Genomic DNA, 6,032 nt, shown 5'->3' with positions numbered 1-6,032 from the left:
CCTGTGGGGAGTCCCCACAGATACCAGACAGCCAGAGACAAAAAGTCATCCTTGCAGTTCTTATTATGATTACAAGACACACCTCATCAACAACGGTCAGGGAACTTTGAAAACATTAAGGTTTAACTCTGGGGAGAGCACATGCAGATGTAAGGTACTTCTTTTATTAGGGTCCAGAGTGGAATGCCTTGGATTTATAGGGTTTACTCTTTGGTGACTTTTTAAAAGAAAATTTTATTTATTTATTTATTGGATAGAGATAGAGAAATGGAGATAGGGAAAGGAGTTAGAGAGGGAGAGAGAGAGAGAGAGAGAGAGAGAGAGAGAGAGAGAGAGAGACTTGCAGCCCTGCTTCACTTGTAAAGCTTTTCCCCTGCAGGTGGGGACCAGGGACTTGAAGCCAGTTCCTTGTGCATTGTAACATGTGTGATTAATCAAGTGTGCTACCACCCAGTCCCTCTGGGGATTGTAAAACCCAAGAGTAGGAGTTGAAGTGTGGGAAGAGAAAGGTAGGGTCCTTGAAGGTACCAATTGACTAGGCCACCAGGGCTTTCTAAAAGGAGGACTTCTGGGGGTCAGAGGATAGCTCACCTGATGAGGTGTGTACTTGTCATGCTCAAGGTCCATGTTCAAATCCAGGCATCACTTGGATGTGTCAACATGTGGGTGAACTCTTTCTCTGAAATAAAAAGGAAGAAAAAGGTGACTCAGGAGCAGTGAAAGTGTATGTGCTTGAGGGCCTGGTGTTACATACACATGAATGAATAAAAAATAAGTAAAATGGAAGTTTGCTGGCTGGGTCTCCACATTTATCAGCTCTTGCAGCTGGCATTGTCCTTATTCTGTGCAACAAATGTCTTGCCAGTCAGGACAGGTAATCCCTCACATCTTGTGCAAAGGGCATGATGTGTGCCTATGTGTCCTCCCTGGCAGAACTTTAGTTATTTCCAGACACTCATTATTTCCTCCTGAACCCAGGAACTTGAAGGCTATTGGGGACACACATTGGGCACTCAGAATTCTAACCCACTCCCTACAGACACTCTGTGATTGGTTCAGGAATGGACATGTGACTCCACTTGGGCCAAAGAGATTCAAAGAATGGAAGTAGATGCTCAGAGTCTTCTGGGAAATTCTTTCTCTAGGATAACATCCTTCTCTCCTGTTGCTGTGAATAAGGAACCACTCAGCACAGTCTGCAGGCAAACATTCTGTGCCCCAAAGATCTGCAGACACCCAGCATGACTGAGTCCTCCAAGACCTTGCTAAGCTGTGCCACCCACCAGTCCACACTCCACCCACTTCTGGACTTCTTATAATTTGAGCCTGGACATCTTTTCATTGTTAAGACAGGGTTCCAGGTAGTAACAAGGAAGGACCCCAGGGAAAATTTCAGAGAGAAGGAATTTCAGGTTGGACTGGTGTCTATCAGATGATACTGAATTCTTTACCTGGTCATTTTCCAAACATACAGCCCACCCTTCCCACCCAATGACTTCTTATAAGCTCAGGACATTCCTGGTTTATTATCTTCTGTGTCCCAAACCATTCCCAAAGCTACAGGCTTAGAACTGCAATAGTCACATTGTTACTTGTGATTATGTAATCTGCTAGGGCCTTAGGCTGCTTCATGATAGGGTATTTGGATTCCACAAAGAAGCCTTCTAAGGGGACAAGACTTACTGTCTAAGAGCTTATGAAGCCATGCTCTGGCTTGTTAGTGTCATTGAAGTCTAAAGGCCAGATGGTCTGCTCCTAAGTGGAGGCACCCATACAAGAGTATTGCCACGGGCAGGGCAGCTTAGTAGGAATTCACCAAAACTGCAGCTTCTCCCAGAGACCACCGGACTCTGAAAAAATCTGAAGCACCTCTCTGCAGCAAGCAGAGAGGTATTTCTTCCTCCTATAGAGGAAAGTAGCTTCTTTAATACAGGGTACAGTTGAGGGAGGTGAGTCTGGATGGATGGATTGATTTTCTAACTCAGGAGGAACTCCCATGAACAGGGTGAGCTGACTAAGGTCCAGAGAGAATCCAGGTAGATCTTTGGGGTGAGTCCCATGCTGAGTACCAGTAGATAGAGTCAGCAAGGTGCTGAGTTCAGCTCAGTTTTCTTTATTGGGCACCTCATTTCAGCCAGGCATTGTTCTCATGCGGAAAAAAACCCAGACTTCATTGTTATGGAGCAACTTTAACTGCCCACCACATGTGGCAACTGAAAAACATGAAAGAGACCTTACACTGTTCTGACCTGGAAATTGTACAATGCCGGCTGTGTATGACTATGTGCTAAATGCTTTCTAACACAAGTAGTCCTTGAATATACCAATCTCTTTATGAAGATGAGGAAACTGAGGCTTGGAGAATTGTTCAGTATTATACCCATTGGGAACTGGGACTTCCAGGGAATCAGACTGCCATGTCAACAAATTCAGACTGCCATGGATGCTGTTTGGTACCATGTGGGACAGTGATACACATTGAATACAGTCCTTGAACTCAGTACTTTGCAGTCTGAGAAAAGCTGACATTGAGGCTCATCTGCCCACCTAATTGACAAGTAGTATATAACTGCCCTCTTCCCAGTCCTGTCCCCAAACTGGAAGTTCAGAGATCAGGGAGACACACAGCTTGCCTCCCGAGCACTCGCATCTGATGTGGGGCAGCTGCATTGACAAACACCCAGGAGCTCCACATGCACAGCGAGAGGTTCATAGGGAGGACCTGGGATGGGCTGGTGATTGGTGTGTGTAGAAGGTCACACAGAAAGGACAAGGTGACACTGAGTCTTGACATTGACACTAGCAGGTACATCTGGTGGACGGGATGGGATAAGGCATCCCAGAATGAGGAGGACATGGGTGTATCTAATGAGAAGCAGGTGGCTTGTTGATCCTGTGGGTCCCAGGAGGAGTCCACAGGGGAGGTGAGAAAGGCAGAGCAGTGGAGAGCTTATACCTGGATGGGACCGTGGACTGTGAAGGTGTAAGACAGGAGTCTTGGACCCCTCTTCCATGATATTACAATCAGGTCAGAGGGTAAAGGGTTAAAGAAGATGGAAGAAGCCACAGGGAAGAGTTGAAAACAGGATGAACATTCTCCAGCATCAGACTCAAATTAAAGCTATAAATTCATTGTGTTGGCAAACAGTAAAATGTGAGGGGAGGGGAGGACAAAGGAAATGAGAACTGTCATTCCTTCAGTGAAATAAGAGAGCAGAACAGCAAGCAGGAATATAGCCTAACTGAAATGAACTGTTATAGACCAGAAATTTCATCCCTGCACGGCCCAGAGAAGTGCTCCAACAAGTCCTTGGAGAGCCTAGCACAAAGATATTCATTGCAGCGTGGCTTGCGAGAGCAAAACAGCCTGTCCCTATCAGCAGGAGTGGGGATGTGTGGGTAATTGGCAGTAGTGGAAGAAGTGGACCACGTCTGCATACACCAGCATGGAAAGACCTCACAGTACGTGTTAGGGGTTTCAGACAGCACAAGGAATGAGACTTTCAGTGTAAAATAAACTGTTTATGTCACCTACAATAGGTACGAACCACTCCAGAGCTCATGAATTTTGCTGTGGAGTATGGTCGGTGTATTGGAAGTTGACCATAGATATTCAGCTTTACATTGCATCTTGTTTAGTCCTTTTCAGATACAGCTTTGCTTCTAGAACTGCAAGAAAGAGCTGCCGAAAGGCCCTGCAGGAGAACCCAGATACTGGAAAGGGTAGGCAAGGAAGAGCATGCTGGGAAGCTGATTTAAAGTTACGTGAGCAGACGCAGGGTGGATGGAAGTGAACAAATGTGTTTTGTGTGGTCACTGCAGTTGAAGATCTCATCCGAGGGCACGATGAGGGAAGCTTTTAAATTAATCAGGGGCTGTTTCACAGAGAGCAGTTTGCAATGTTGGTGAATGAAATAAAGCACACCAATTTTTCACATCTAAGGCCTTTCTCCCACCAGTGCTGTTCCCAGGTTTTCTTTGTTCTGTATGGTCCTGAGGACTCTAGATGGTTGTTGGATTCATGGTTATTTCAGAAGGTACAGTGGCCAGGTCTCAAGGAGCGGCGATTCACAGTGGGAAAAGTTCCAGACCTTTCAGTCCATGCAAGAAACTTCTATGCTTATAGTGACTCAGAATCGTCTTCATAATTTCTGTCATAGTCAGATTCCATTGGAAGAGGGAGGTTATTAAAACAACTGCGGGGCTGGAGAGACTGCATAGCGGCTATGCCAAAAGACCCTCATGACTGAACACCAAAGGTCCTAGGTTCAAAGGTTGCAACACTACCACTAGCCAGAGCTGAGCAGTTCTTTATTTTATATATATGTTTAAAGTTTTTTATGATATATTTTTATTTATTGGATAGAGACAGCAAGAAATCAAGAGGGAAGGAGGAGATGGGGAGATAAACACCTGCAGCCCTGCTTCACCACTCGTGAAGCTTTCCCTCTGCAGGTGGGGATCAGGGGCTCGAACTTGGGTCCTTGTGCACTGTACCATGCGCTCAACCAGGTCCGCCACCTCCTGGCCCCAACTGAGCAGTTCTCTTAGAATAAATAAATTAAAGGAGGCCAAGTGGTGGCACACACGGTTGAGCACATACATGTCCATGCACAAGGATCCAGGTTCAAGCTCCCACTCCCCACCTGCATGGGGCTGATGCTTCATGAGCAGCAAAATAGATCCACAAGTGTCTCTTTGTCTCTCTTCCTCTCTGTCTTCCCTTCCTTCTCCATTTCTCCCTGTCCTCTTAAATAAAATAGAAAGAAAAGAAAAAAAATGTGGAAAAATGGTTGATGGGCCCAGTGATAACTTTGACAGCAATAAAAAAATGAAATGAAATCAAATCAAAACAACACAGGAGCAGATGCTCTAACCTAGACCTAGGAGGCCAGCCCCACATGGAACTGCCCTCTAGTCCAGCTCCCACGAATTGGAGGCTGCGTACTTAGCACTCAGAACAGGGGACCCACACGCAGGAGCGATTCAGACACCCTTTACTCACCTCTGTCTAACCAGGCCTTTCCTGACCTCCTGCACCGAGGCCTCACAGAATGAATATGTGTTTAAACTGGAAGTGAACAAACCAAGGGCTCATCCTTGCAAATGCCAGCCCAGTGTCAGGGCGGGGTGACACCAGAGCCATTTGGGGGCCTTGCTGCCCTGGGAGGTAGAGAGGGCCAGGCAGGAGTTACAGCCATTGCCAAGCAATCCCCAGGGCTGCCCTGCAGTGGAGAGACAGTGACTGACTCTCCGGCTGAGCTCACCTTTGAGATGATAACCTCACTTGTCTGGATCTGGGTGCCACTTCCAACAAGCTAGTAGCACCTCCACCAGAGGCCACTGTAAGGACTGCACTCCCTCCTCGCCTCCCGTGCACATTCCAGACCTGGCACAGTGTATATAGTTCCCTCCAAGATGGGCAGCCCCAGCTCGTCTTACCCAGCTTCAAGATTCCCAGCTGTGTTTCCAGGAGCACAATGACATGTTAATAGGTGTTTTGTGGAAAGCTGTCCCACAGCAGATTGGACTTGGGTTAAATAACACTCAGCAGACTGCTTTTGTGCAGGCCTTCTGAGAACCCGGATATGTGAACACTCATATGTCACTCCAGATCATTGCATCGCATTCACTGTTTCACCACAGCGCCTGGCGTGAACTGAGCAGGGCAGGTCGCTTCCAGCTGAGCCAATCAGAGGGTGGGGGGCAGTTAATGGTGTAATGTGGAAACCAGTATGCTCATGGTCAAAACTCATGGGGAAGGGGTTGAGTCATGGTGCACTTGACTGAGCACACACATTACAGTGCACAAGGACCTGGGTTCGAACCCCTACCCACCATGAGCAGTGAAGCAAGAACTCAAGTGTCTCTCTCTATATCCTCCCCCCATCAATTTCTCTCTGTTCTATCTAATAAAGAAACAAACATCTGGAAAGAAATGGCCACTGGGAGTGGTGGATTGGTTATGCAGCACCAAGACCTAGCAATAATCCTGGTGGCAAAAGCAAAAAGCAACAAGGTTACCTGCCCCC

This window comes from Erinaceus europaeus, chromosome 4, assembly GCF_950295315.1.
Source record: "Erinaceus europaeus chromosome 4, mEriEur2.1, whole genome shotgun sequence".
Lineage (NCBI taxonomy): Eukaryota > Metazoa > Chordata > Mammalia > Eulipotyphla > Erinaceidae > Erinaceus > Erinaceus europaeus.
Note: the sequence above shows the minus strand (reverse complement) of the source record.